This window comes from Tenebrio molitor, chromosome 4 (assembly GCF_963966145.1).
Source record: "Tenebrio molitor chromosome 4, icTenMoli1.1, whole genome shotgun sequence".
Lineage (NCBI taxonomy): Eukaryota > Metazoa > Arthropoda > Insecta > Coleoptera > Tenebrionidae > Tenebrio > Tenebrio molitor.
This window is the reverse complement of record NC_091049.1, coordinates 23019715-23032991: the sequence shown is the minus strand read 5'-3', so window position 1 is coordinate 23032991 and position 13277 is coordinate 23019715. Positions and strand designations below refer to the sequence as shown.

The 13277-nt window shown below is 34.6% G+C and overlaps 1 protein-coding gene and 1 long non-coding RNA gene across 3 annotated transcripts in view; one reads left to right on the top strand and one right to left on the bottom strand.

The window, feature by feature from the left end:
- The window catches only part of LOC138127828 (uncharacterized), a 102835-nt gene that overhangs the window by 58399 nt on the left and 31159 nt on the right, over positions 1 to 13277 (top strand). The window lies entirely within an intron of this gene.
- On the bottom strand, positions 7004 to 11455 carry LOC138129078 (uncharacterized). The gene is made up of 4 exons (XR_011159062.1): positions 11280 to 11455; positions 7743 to 7883; positions 7333 to 7679; positions 7004 to 7272 (listed from the first exon to the last, which is right to left on the bottom strand). It is a non-coding gene; the product is annotated as an uncharacterized lncRNA (long non-coding RNA).

Below are 13277 nucleotides of genomic sequence, written 5' to 3'. Positions count from 1 at the left end.
ACAGAGTTCCTTTTTCCGAAAATCCAAAAACTGTTGAATACACTGCATCTCAGATGGAATAAAGGCCTTATTTTTTCTAAGTGTGCCTACTATTGTAAGACGTTTGGATTTTAGATCTGTTGTAATATTTCTTCCACTGCCCTTGTAATTGTTGCACAGATTGATAACAACCTTCTCACCAACATTTACTTGACATTTTATTTTTCATAATATAAAGATATAAAGTAGAAAATTATTATAAATCATTAGAATAAGATAACAACAATTGTATATTAACTATTCAATAAAATAACAAATGTTTAACAAAATAACCATTAATACATAAAAAAAATAACAAACATACCTAATATTACATATGTACTAACATTTATAAAGGTCGGTAACGAAAGAATAGTTATTTGTATAGCAAGGCTGCGAAATCCTACTTTGACGAACCGAGAGAAAAATTGTCGTCAAGGCCGCTTTGCGGCCGAGACAAGACAATCTCGAGGTCGTCAAAGGATTTCGTAGCCAAGGTGTACACAACATTTTGTGTGCAACCCGAAAATTTGTAATTATAAAATGAACAAGTAAAATTTCCTTCACTGTCAATAAAAATAAAGTCGGCCTACATGTCGCCATGTCGCTATGGAAACGACATAAATAAAACAATTCAACTTCCCCGGAGTTAAAAAATATTGCAGATTGTGCAGTGTCCAATTTAATACCAGAAAAGTCCAAACGGCAGTACGATAAGTGTTACAATGACTTTAAAGAGCGGTGTAATAAAAATAATGTGAAAACGGTGTCGGAGAATGTTGTTTTGGCTCATTTAATGGAAAAATCAAAAACTGTGAAAAGTTCAGCTTTATGGAGCACATATTCAATGTTGAAGCTCACGCTGAACATACGGGATGGCATTGGTGTTACGAAGTTTCTGAAATTGGTACCTTTTTTAAAAAAAGGTCAGTTGGTTATCAGGCGAAAAAGTCTAAGGGTATTGACACGAGACCAGATCAATTTGCTGTATAATCTGCCCTTTTTTAGGTAATTTTAATCATGGGAATATCAGGAGCCATGCGAAGAGACGAACTAACCAAAATGTCTATCGATGAACATTCTGTTCCTGACACAAAAACTGGCATAAAACGAACTTTTATTGTCACCAATCCAGAATTTGTAAGATTATACCGCAAATATGCAGCTCTTGTTCCGTGTACTCATCCAGAAGCATTAATTTTGTCAAGCTACGCAATAGGCAACCAGTAAAACCAGTTTGTTCTGGGGTTGCACATCGTAGATCAGGCTAATATTATTCGATTTCTGGTGAAAGAGTCGGCACACAATCAAAGCCTACTTGGATCCCACAATCATTTATAGACACTCTGTATATATATATATTGATGCAGGTTAAGTTGTCACCTCCGGTATATGAAAGAGGCGACCTCGCCTCCGGGTACTCCTCTCCAGTTACACCAATAAAATCTATATATATACCGGGTGTCCCAACGGTTTGGCAAAGTAGATTTACTAAGTAAATATAAGTTCTTTGAAAAATGTTATTATTTGATGTTATACATACAAGTTGTGAGCACGGTTTAAAAATATTTTAGATTATACAGGGTGTTTGGTGTATCGGTGGCAACACAAACTTATATTTTTTTAAATGGAACACCTAGTATTTTTTTCCGTTTTTGGAAAGCTCTCATCAAAACAAGGAGGAAGATACCACATTTGATGGGTCTAACTTCTACTGTTAGTAAACTATTCGCTTTTTTGTGTCCGGACAAACCACACTTTGAAAATTTGTAAAAAATATAACAGATGATAATTATTTAGATTAGTTTTTTTTAGAATATTGTAAATATCGTCAATTTTATTGCCTTGTTGAAAAACATTAAGATTTTTACTTAATTACATAGAGGGCGCTTCAAACGCAAACTCTTTATTTAGTCAATTTTTTTAAATGGAACAGCCTGTATTTCGATATACCGTTGGATAGCTCTTTCAATGAGCGTTCAAAAGATATAAGGTGTTTGGCATCTAAAATAAATAGTTTATCCACAAATTTCATTTAAAATATCAAATAATATTTCAGATTTTTCTTTAACTTAACTGAACCAAAAAAATACATTTCATTGAGTTTAATATTACTATAGATTTACAAAATAATTCAAAAGAGAATAAATTTAACCTTTAATTAACTTAAAAAAAAAGAAATAAAAAGAACAGTGGCGGTGGTACACTTTCCAAAAAAAAACGCAATAAACAAGTTATCCAACTAAATGCTCAAAGATTTGCCGATTTTGTTCCAATCATAAATTTAATCGTCTAATAAATGTTTCACAAACATTGGAAAGAGTTTCTCGTCGTATTGTTTGAAACACATTTCTTATGCGGTTTTTCATATCCTGCGATATAGTGGGCTTTTCTTGATAGACTTCTTAGCGATTCACAAAACCCCAAAGAAAGAAATCCAAAAGGGTTAGATCGGGTGATCTCGCTGGCCAAGCCACAGGACCACCGCGTCCTATCCAGTGATCTCCCCTCCAATTATCTAGGTACTGTCTAACACGGCGATAATAATGAGGTGGTGCACCAACATGTTGGAACCACATTCCAAATTAAATAAACCAAATATCTTTACATCAAAACATTTTAATTAAATTCTAATCACGGATTTTATTTCTCTATCATTTTTTCATAAAGTATACTAAATTTGAACTGCAACGAACAAAATTTAATTTTTAAAGTGATAGTTTTTTGCCTGCTGCACCTAGGTAATTAATTTTAACAAAAAAGTAATACCTAATATTTGTGGCGGTGAACAGTATTTATGCATCTATAATACCTTCATATAAATATAATTTAATTTTAAAGTCATTTTCCTACGGGACACAAGTGATGGGACACCCGGTACAACCGCCACTGTTTTTTTTATTTCTTTTTTTAAAGTTAATTAATTACAGGTTAAATTTATTCTCTTTTAAATTAGTTTGTAAATCTATAGTACTCGTAGTATTTTTTTGGTTCAGTTAAATTAAGGAAAAATCTGAAATATTTGATATTTTAAATGAAATTTGTGGATAAACTATTTATTTTAGATGCCAAACACCTTATATCTTTTGAACGCTCATTGAAAGAGCTATCCAACGGTATATCTAAATACAGGGTGTTCCATTTAAAAAAATTGACTAAATAAAGAGTTTGCGTTTGAAGCGCCCTCTACGTAATTAAGTAAAAATCTAAATGTTTTTCAACAAGGCAATAAAATTGACGATATTTACAATGTTCTAAAAAAACCTAATCTGAATAATTATCATCTGTTATATTTTTTACAAATTTTCAAAGTGTGGTTTGTCCGGACACAAAAGAGCGAATAGTTTACTAACAGTAGAAGTTAGACCCATCAAATGTAGTATCTTCCTCTTTGTTTTGACGAGAGCTTTCCAAAAACGCAAAAAAATACTGGGTGTTCCATTTAAAAAAATATAAGTTTGTGTTGTCACCGATGCACCAAACACCCTGTATAATCTAAAATATTTTTAAACCGTGCTCATAACTTGTATGTATAACATGAAATAATAACATTTTTCAAAGAACTTATATTAACTTAGTAAATCTACTTTGCCAAACCGATGGGACACCCGGTATATATGAGGTGAGGGGGAGTTCGGGAATCCGGTTTTCTAGAGAGGGGAAAGGATTTCTGACTTTCTAGGGGGTCATATATGGAAAGCACAGAACATACGTTGCGACTTCCGAAATATATATATAAGCAGACACTTTGTTCCCGTTGTCGCCTCCAACAGTGTTGCCATTCTTTGTACAATCTAATTCGAAGTAATAGACTGTTGTCAAAAGGACGTATGTGACCAGAGTGTGTGATCGGCATGTCACAGGACATCAGCAATGTGGTCATGTATCTGTTAGAAATTATTATAAAACACTTGGTTACTTTCAGAACCATTTTTATTGATGACACATTTGCTGATGATACATTTGCTAATGACACATTAGACTTTGAGGGAGAGAGTCAATGTATGAATGATTGTCCCTCTCTTAACATTTTGACTTATATACTACTTGTGGCGCAACTTTATGAATTCGAATATTTTCTTACATGTCATTAAACTCTTTTGTTCATTTTGTTATATACGTACAGGGCTGCAAAATAATTATGAGTAACGCAGGTTTTCCTCAAATGCATAATCTGAGTGGTTTCCTTGCTCTCCTCAAAAATCAAGTTTTTCGATAATTGCTTCAAAAAATTGATATTTATGCACAGTTATCTATGCGTGACAAATTGACACAATCATTCTTTCTGTTATTCGTTTATTCGTTATCACTAGTTATAATAATCACTGGACATCTGATTCTAACAAAAAATTCGGAGAGCGAGCGTTTTTTCATTTTTGTCGCTCTAGAGCGGCAAAGTGACAGTCTTCGGAAAACGTCAACTTTGCGTTGTCAACAACGAGCGCAAAATTCCTACTTTGTAGAAAATAGTATATTGTTTTCGACGAATCAAACACTATACTTTTTCTACGACCTCACTTATGTCATACCCATAACCTAGATTAGTCGTATCCGCTCCTCGATGTCGGTCTCCCATTTCCTCCATCCTGAATAGTTTATAACGGGTGACTATTTAAATTTTCGTATTCAGAAGGTAAAAACTAAAAAGTTATTTTTGTAGTTGCATTAAGTCCCTACCTAATCATATTATCTTATATATCTGCTAAAAAATTAAATACCTACCTGCTGCATTCTGTCACTTACATTTAGGTAAGCAACATCTATCCAATTTTTAGAAGAAAAACTATGTTTTTCTACGACCTCTTACGGAATGACATTTTTTGCTACCGAATACTCCAGCGAAAACCTGATATCCGCCACTAGTGAGCAAATATCCCATAACGTTAATTTTCGTCTCTAGAGACGAATCATTGCAATCTTGGACTTTTAATGGAAAATTGTTATTACTTTTATAATCTCATAAGTGCATTAATTCTTTGGGTTACTAAGTAATCGTGGGCAAATAAATTTGATGATTGGCTGTAAATTAATGTCGTATGATTTCACCACACAATACGCCATTGCATCTGCTTTCACAGAAAGAGAAACGCATTCAACACAAGAAATATTTTATTTTAAAATAAACTAAGAAATTTACGATAAACAAACTTAACAGAACTTTCCACACTTAATAAAGGAATACAAATAATAAAAAGAAATTGTCGATAATACAAGCTTTGTTAAAACAACTTTCCACTCTTAAAGAAAATAATTATTTGATCAAATACATTTTTATTTAGCTCTTATGTGTGACTTATTTTTGTTTCATTAAGGGCCAACTGCACCGTATATGTTCTCAAGTGTTACTTATGTAAGTGTCACTTAGATAAATAAGATCCACTTATTAAAGAGTGACTGCACCATTACAATGTTTGTGATACTTAGGTAAGTATGCGTGCGTTTGTGATTTTCTATAAATCTAGGTACATAATACAAGCGTCCTGTCACTAGCTGTCATTACTGAATTAGTTAAACTTTGATCAGTGCTATTAAAATTATGGAGAAAGGAAAAAGAAAGGCAAACTATACTTTTGAAGAAAAACTCCTGTTAATGAACATTGTCGCCAAATATAAAAATACAATTGAATGTAAGAAAACGAACGCATTAACCTGGACAGAAAAAAATGCCGCATGGGATCGGATTACACAAGAATTCAATTCGCAAACCCCTCATGGAGTTTTACGGGAGAAGGAATCATTAAAGAAATGCTATGAAAATAAGAAAATGCTTGTTCGAAAACTAGCGGCAAGTAATAAAAAAGAAATACGGGCAACTGGTGGAGGTTCTTTTACTCCGCAAGTGGATCCTTGTTTGGATATTGTTATGAACATAACTAACAAAAAAACCTAGTAAAATACAATTTCTCATCTCTCCTGCATCAAAACGAGCTTTGATATTGCTGTTATTAAATATTGTACTATGCCGGCCAAAAAATTTTGGTCGTCATTGTCTGTCAATTCAAAAAATAAAATTGTAATCCGTACTTTATTGTCATCATGATTACCGTCTTGATTGTGAACGTTATTTTGCCATATTCATTATCCATCGAAATATATTTATGCCGATTTTTGAGCAACAGATCAATAAACGCTTCAATAGGTTTTGGTAATAATATAACCACGGCTCGTGATCCCTTGCCACTATTCATTACCCTTTTATATTTGTTTGTTAACATTTTTTCTGTCTCCGTCAGAGCATTTTCAAAGTCGGCTGAATTACTACGATGATCGTTCTGATAATCCGCTATTTTTAAAAACTGTACGTCGCCTATTCGACGCCTATTAAAAACAATTAGCAGTGCCAAAGTTACATTAACAAACATTTTCTAGGTTTTCACATCATCTTTTTGTTCCAGGATTTTTTTCTCGCAATCGCTAGCTAATTTCAAACACTCGTCTTGAAATGTTTTGATGTCCTTTACTAGTGGTAACAGGATAGGTTTGTTCCACTTTTTTTCATTCAGATCTTTGTGCGCCAATGAACCTAGTTCTGTGTTCCACCTCGATTCTACTAACTTCTTAAAATTTTTCACATTTTGCAAACATTCTTTGGTTTCAGTGGGTGTTACACACTTGAAACCTTTACTTACTTTCAAAAGTAAGTGTGTTAACTCATCACAGGCAAATTTCAATGAGGTTCCAAGATGCATAGCCAAACTTGGTGATTTGAATGTTTTTTTAATCGGGTCGTATCCTACAACACTTCTGGCTGCAGATATCACATTTTCAAAACATTTCGGATGTAGAATCTCTTTTAAGGATACATCTGTGTTATTGGTCAAACGTCGGTAATCAATCAGTAGTCGTGCGAGTTCCCTCATTCGGTTGCTACATGAATAAATAATACGTTCTCTTCGGTGCTTTTTTAAATATGAGTCACCAAAATGCACAATAAGGAGGTCCTTTTTTACCACAAATGAAATTTCATCGCCTCGCATTATATCAAAAACCTGATAAAATTAAAACTATTTTTTTGCGCGATTGTACTCTATTTGGTTGTTTACCACGTCTGTTTCCAAGATGGTAAGCTCTGTTTACTCGTTGCTAACGATAAACTCGATGGTAAGTAATTTTTGGTGTTCTAGAACGGTAAGTAAAGTTTATTCAAAATTAATCGATTATTATAATAATTTTTATGTAGACAGAAGTTGAAGACAAGATGTGGGGGCACTTTCTGGAAACCCATAAAGCTCTTGTAATTGGCTTTCCTTGGCGCTGCAATAAAATAGCATTAGCAAACTTGCCGCGACATTGGCATTGTCAAAATTTTCATACCCCGCATTTTCCTTGTCTTCTTGATTAGGTACACATTGAGGTTGTTGGTTTCGAAAATAATTCTTCATTTATGTAGACAGAAGTTGAAGACAAGATGTTAGCACTTTCTGGAAACTCACACGCCTCTTATAGTCAGCTTTCCTTGCCGCTGCAACGAAATAGCATTAGCAAACTTGCCGCGACATTGGCATTGTCAAAATTTTCATACCCCGCGTTTTCCTTGTCTTCTTGATTACAAATTGAGATCGTTAGTTTCGAAAATTCTTCATTTATGTAGACGGAAGTTGAAGACAAGATGTTAGCACTTTCCGGAAACACACGGCTCTTGTAGTCGGCCTACCTTGCCACTGCAACGAAACAATTTTAGTAACAGACTTGCCGTGACATTAGAATTGTCAAAATGTTCATACTCCGGATTTTCCTTGTCTTCTTGATTACATATTGAGTTCGCTGGTTTCGAAAATTCTTGATTTATGTAGACAGAAGTTGAAGACAAGATGTTAGCACTTTCTGGAAACTCACACGGCTCTTGTGGTCGGCATTCCTTGCCGCTGTAATGAAATAATATTAGCGAACTTGCCGCGACATTAGTATTATCAAAATTTTCATACCCCGCGCAAAAAATCTCATAAGCATGACGAACGTTAATGACAATGTACGGATCTCAGACAATATTGGAGTCGTCGCAAGCTCCTCCTCCAAACAATTGTCTTCGATCCGTACATTGTCATTACCGTTCTTTATACTTAATATACTATATTGTACAGGACACTAGTAAAATTCAACCATAGACAGAACTAGTTTTGCATTATTTATCCATACTTTAACAAAAGTTAATACATACTACGTAAAACTGTAAAACTAATTCTCTATGAAATCAGATTTTGCCGTTAACATTCATCTACACACCTGCGTTTTGATGTTCAATTTGGAAACTGTATTAGTAATGTCAATTGCACAAGCCATTACCGTTTGAGAATGGGACACATGATCTTTCCTGTTTGATCTTCCGTCACAACATGAATTTTTAGCTACAATGCATACCTTCGCATGCCTCTTTAAATAATCTTTTCGCAACAAAACTTTGCAATGGGCGCACGGATAGTATTCTGGATCCTCCTTTTTGTCGGGTACCTTATCTTCCGTGGAATTGGGCTTATGTGTGGGAGTAAGTGGACGGTTACAAAACCAATTAGCTATTTTCTTTCTTGTCCAGAAGGAATCCGAGTTGTAATTTTTGGGAGATATTTTCTTGGTACCTAAAAAGTTGGGTATAGTGCGTCTATCGATATTTTAAAACGACCTTTTGATTCTTTGAGCCCGTTTAATGAGGGTTGTCCTAAAAGTGGTGAGTAACCGATCGTTAATAATCGGCAGCTACAATACCTTAATAATCCGCAGGTATTGTACCTGCGGATTATAGAGAATCGCCTACTCAGTACTTTTACGACAACCGTTATTAAGCGGACAATAAACCACTCAAGGAATCAAAAGGTCGTTTTAACATATTGATAGACGCACTATACCCCCGATTAAGGAGTTATTAGCTAGCAGAGAGTGCCATTTCAGACCAATCATCGAAAATTAAAACAAATTCCCGCAACTGCCTTTAAAATTGGGGATAAGACGCCGCTAACTTTTTTAGAACTCTCATTATAAGCATTATAAATTTCAAATTTTAGCCACTACCTACGCTTTAAACAGCCTTACTTTTACCGCCTACTCTTACCAATTCGTAAAAAAAATGATTTATTTTTGGTCAAGCATAAAGGAACCTGACAGACGGTACATATCCAGTCAGTACGGACTTGCTTTGACTTGGTACTGCACAGGGCACATCTTCTTCTAGAGCTACGCTGCGGTTGGTGGGTTGAAGAAGTTAGCCGTATTTCAGTAGGGGTGAAGGGTTTTGATTTTTTTATTTGTATGGGCTGACTATTTGTCGATTGCCTCTTATTTGAGACTAAGCGCTCAGCCACCCAACCATCTATTACAGCACGTCGAAAGTCTTTGGACGAAAGATAGGGTAGTTCTAACAATTTGTAAATACAGTATGAATTCACAACCGCAGCATCAATTAAGTAATAAATATCCTGTGCCACCATTTCTTACTTCGCCGATCAATTTTGTAGCTTGACAATAATTGATCATATTTGTCAACATAGTTCATATTTCGATTGTAGTCAACGACTGCAGAGGGACATGGAACTTGAGTTGTACTACCATTTTTTTCTTTCCATTTTACTTCAGTAACAATTTCTGGATCATGATAGTTCGAAATCATATGTACCGACCTTTTGTCCTTCCATTTTATAGGTGCTAAATCTGTGTTACTAGTAAACCACATATTCACCACGATTCATAGTTTGTCTGGTTTGAATTTAGGTAGATACCGACGGGATATGTTCACCGTAGCCACGGCATGGATGCCCTTCCTTTTCAAATCTTCCATCAGCGGAACGTTACAGAAGAAATTATCAAAATACAACAGATGATCCTTGCCACGCAGGTGACATGTAAGGTGATTGATTACGCGAGAACCTAGACATTTTTCCTGGGTGTCTGCCTTGCCTGTATATAAATCAAATTTTAAACAGTACCCAGATTTATCAGCGAGAATCCACACTTTATAGCCGGGCTTTATAGGTTTTTTCGGCATGTATTGTTTTGTGGACCACCACCGCGGAATAGTGTCAAAAAAGGTGGTACATCGCGTGAACCACCACCACTCAAAGAGTTAATGTATGGGTATTGCTACCAATTACATATGCACATTACATATATATTTTCCATTGGAACAAAATTTCTAGGATTTCTATACTGAATTTCCTGTATAGGTGTTTTTTTTCCAAATATTCTTTATTTATATAACAATCTAAAAGTATTCTCAGAACATTTTCAATGTTTCTATATAATGTGTGAATTTTAATACTTTCCGACTGCATTTCCAAATTTAAAGTATTAAAAAATGGCAAAACAAAGTCTAAAAAATGAAAATATAATTTGACGGAAGGATCCCTTAACCTGGTTAAAATGGATTCTGCTTTATTGACTTTTTGACTAAGCTGGTCTGTAAAATATAATACCAGTGCATCATACTGTTCCAAGAGTCGTGCTACGACTTGATGTAAAGATAACCACCTTCTCTGGGATGGTTGAAGAATTTTATGTGGTTTTACTCTAATAAATTCTTGAAATTCGGAAAATTCAGTTTGTCTCTTAAAACTATGTTGTAAAACTGTGTGAACATCTCTTGCAAGTTCTTCAACCATTCCAGGCAATTTTTCAAATGCATAATTTGCACACAAACTGAAAGAGTGACATGAACATTTCAAAATAAATAAATGTGGAATGTCGTCTTGTAATTTTTTAGACATGCACACCCATCATTACACTGGCCCCGTCTGCACCGAAACCAATTAAATTTTTTTTATAGTCTATGTTATATTTATAAAAAATGTCTTTTATTTTACTATAAAGTACCTCTGCTGTAGCGTTTGGTACAGGCAGCAATCCCAAAAAAAGATCTTCAGGTTTTGTATTTACCACCCTGCACACTAATGCCAAACTTTTTATTGCGCTCACGTCAGTGGATTTATCCACAATTAAAGAAAATTTAATCTTTTCTCAAAACCATGGGAACCAGTTACATTGTTTACAATTGCAGTGGCTTTTATTCTATTGTTTGTATATTTTTTGGCAATTTCGGAATCGCAAAAACTAGTCCTAATCACTTCGGACAAATGGTCCATTACATTAAATGACAAGTTGTGCTCTGCTACAAATGCTGCTACTCAAATTTCAGCTTTTTTAACATTATTTTCTAAAATTACATTTGTTTGGAAAGTTGTCATGGATTTTAATGTTTGCTGTTTAGATAAAGATTTAGCCCTATTTTTGTGTGACGTTACTTGGGAATGTTTGAGAAGTTCAGATTTGCCACATACCAGATCCTTTGCAATAAGCGTATGTTGGTCCCTTCTTGCTTTTCTGTAGCTAACTTTTAAATATAACATCTTGTTCCCAGCTTTCCTGGTACTTTTGAGCGTAGGTTTTCTTTTTTCTTTTTTTCTGTTGTAAAGACAAAGCTTCTTCAGAAGATGACGGTGAAGGAGATAAGGCTTCATCTACTGTCTTTGAGGTCGAATCCATTTCAGTGTTTCTGAAAAATTAATAAGTAAGTAGGTACCAATGTATACAAATTTCCCACGACTATTGTATAATGTACCCCTTATACGTCTGTTTGCTCGACCTTAATAATACCCATTAATCACGGCAGTGATTAATGAGTCATTAATCACTGCTGTCAGAAGCTTCCTTGATTTACCTATAATATTACGTATATTGTTTTGCTACAAACAATTATTGGTTTTTAAAATTTTATCGTGTAAACCACTAAATATTTTCAATGCAGTTCTGTACATATTAAAAAAAAAATAAAAAAATTAATTTTCCTTGACCAGATTCGAACCCGGGACTCGCGGTTGGAAGGCAACCAATTTCCAATTTAACAGTTCTTTATTAATTTAAGTATATGTACATGAAATCTTTGCCCGAGGACTACAATTTTTGTTATTCGATTACATTACATTAACATCTGCTCCTTCCGCGAATGCGGATTATCAGTGGTTTTTTGATTAGTTAATTTGACAGTATTCAATTTAAGTAATTATTTACATTGTGTTTTTTTTTTTTTTTAAATTATATTATTTTACAGGTAGCTCTCCCAGAGAGGGGCGAATTTGCCTCCTTGTGTGATCTGAGGGATCCTCCCGGTGCTCCTTCGCTCCTCTCTGGTAGTTGGGGTTCTCCGGTGTCTCCAGTTTACGGGTCTATCGGTTTGAATAATGACTAAGCTGGAAAAGTTTTTTCGTTTATCTATATAATATCTATATACAACTATTTACATATATACAACTATTTACATATATACATTATTGCGATTCTGTGATGGGTTCGTTAAATATGTCGAGTGCCATGTGCGGAAATTTATGTTTAATTGCGTTTGTTGTGTTGTGTTTTCGTAATTTTGTCATGTCTTTTGTGAGGATGTTGTGTTGTGTTCTGTTTTGGTAAAAATTGTTAGAAAGCCTGTCTATGTGTTCTTTAAGTGTTTCAATTTGCGCTGTCTCATGTAAGTCCGTGATTTTTGTGTAACGTCCCATGTTTGTCGCTAGTCTTAGGCATTTGTTTTGAAAGCGTTGCGGTTTTATCATGGTGGTTTTGGGGATGTGGCACCAGGCCGGGGAAGCGTAGGTTATTATTGGTCGTATTATTGTTTTCTAAAGTCTTTTTTTGTTGTCAATTGTTATTTTATTGTTTCTTGCCATTAGCGGGTAAATTTGCCTGAGTGTTGCGTTTGCTTTTGTCAGTGTGTTGTTAATGTGTGTGTGAAAGTTCAGTCTGGTGTCAAGTGTCAGTCCGAGGTATTTTACAGTGGGCGTCGTCGCGATCGTTTTATCTTTAACTTTTAATTTTGTGATTATTTTGTTGTTAGTAGATTTTCTTGTGAATACTCGTAGTATGGTTTCTCTTTTGCTTGCATTTATTGTGATTAGCCATTCGTCGAAATATTTTAGTATCATGTTGAGGTGCAACTGAACTTGTCTGTTGGCCACCTCGCCGTTGAATGAATGCGCATAAATAGCCGTGTCATCAGCGTATAGGGCGAGTTTTGTTTTTGCGAATGTGGGGATATCGTTAATAAACCAGGTGAAGAGTCCAAGAACTGATCCTTGGGGTACTCCTGCTTTAATGAGTTGCGTTTCCGAAAGTGTGTTTTCTATTTTTACTCTAAATTTCCTATCAGTTAAATATGATTGTAGTAGTTTTACCATGTTTATTGGGATTTTGTTTTTGTATAATTTGATTATTAGTTCTTGGATCCAGACTCTGTCGAACGCTTTTTGTATGTCTAATAATGTCATTGATGTTACTTTTTTCTT